At 50.6% G+C, this 1,177-nt stretch overlaps 1 protein-coding gene across 2 annotated transcripts in view; it reads right to left on the reverse strand.

Moving 5' to 3' along the window:
* The window catches only part of LOC133956446 (guanine nucleotide-binding protein G(I)/G(S)/G(T) subunit beta-1), a 32,543-nt gene extending 31,956 nt beyond the window's left edge, over positions 1 to 587 (reverse strand). The window contains exon 1 of one of the 2 annotated variants that reach the window (XM_062391481.1): positions 206 to 587. The gene's annotated coding sequence lies outside the window, so the exon portion shown is untranslated. The remainder of the gene's footprint in view (positions 1 to 205) is intronic. The other variant, XM_062391480.1, reaches the window with a different exon arrangement.
* Positions 588 to 1,177: the final 590 nt, after the last annotated feature.

Below are 1,177 nucleotides of genomic sequence, written 5' to 3' on the forward strand. Positions count from 1 at the left end.
GTTTAGTTTCACCAACACTGGCCCACACCCACTCTATTGGCAGCATCGACCAGCTAGCAGCAGGCTACCAGCAGCTAACTAACGGAGGAGCCTCTCAACCCAGTTTAACCCCTTTCGCTCATCCTTCTCTCGGCTCGTCAGGCTAACCCGCTGAACACACTTCTTTTCCTACAGCAGGAAATCAAACAGCAATGCGCGTCCTTACCCGCTTTCAGTCGAGGGTGTCCGTTGTTTATATCACATTGACTGGAAACAGCGAAATCGTGTCTCTCCTCTCTCCGCCCAGGCGCTCAGATTTAGCTAGTTCAGCTACCGAGGAGAGGCACTCCCCGAACCCAGTTTTTGACCCGCCGAGGGGGGAGACACACCGGCACAGAGGCGCAGAGACGAGGCGGCGTTTCACCCAGAAAGGCGGCGTCAGAGTCCGGTCTGAGGGGGTTCTTCCGTGTCGACGCAAAACTCCAACTCGAAGCAAAAAGAAAAATCCCTTCTCGTCTTTCCCTCCGTCGTCGTCCCTCGCTTCTCTCCCTTCACGCCAGGACCTCAGTCGCTTCTTCCTCCAGCCATCAAACAGCAGAGATGGGCGCGGTAACCCTGCACTCAGGTCTGGGAAACCCCACGTTACGCAGCGTCACAGCGCACGGCGGAGGGTCGGCGACCACTCCACACATCAGGAAACACTGCCATCTTTGGTCAGAGCTGCACCTGGAGCTCGCTCACCTGCACAGGCACAAGGATCCCAACTTAGGTCACATCAAGAACCACAGACACGACCATAGTCACTGACAGTGGGTTGAGAGGAACAGCATGTCGGCGCAGGACAGCTCCTGAAACATGCACAGTTCTCCAGGCTCCGGGTGATACAATATACTGGGGATGTGTTGACAATATTATCCCAGTGCACACACTGTGTACTCTTACATTTCAAATAGATGTTACCCTGCTATCTTAAAGGTTCCGTGCGTAAGATTGAGATGAAAGGGATCTATTGGCAGAAATTGAATATCAGAATCAGAATCAGAATTATTTTATTTGCCAAGTATGATTCCACATACAGGAAATTGCCTTGGTGTCGTTCATTGGTGCACTAAATATAAAACAACAATATAAAAACAACAATATGGAACAAAATATATACAGTACCAGAGTTATGGCCACGTGCGGTATATTTTAACAT

The sequence above is a fragment of the Platichthys flesus genome, chromosome 7, assembly GCF_949316205.1.
Source record: "Platichthys flesus chromosome 7, fPlaFle2.1, whole genome shotgun sequence".
Lineage (NCBI taxonomy): Eukaryota > Metazoa > Chordata > Actinopteri > Pleuronectiformes > Pleuronectidae > Platichthys > Platichthys flesus.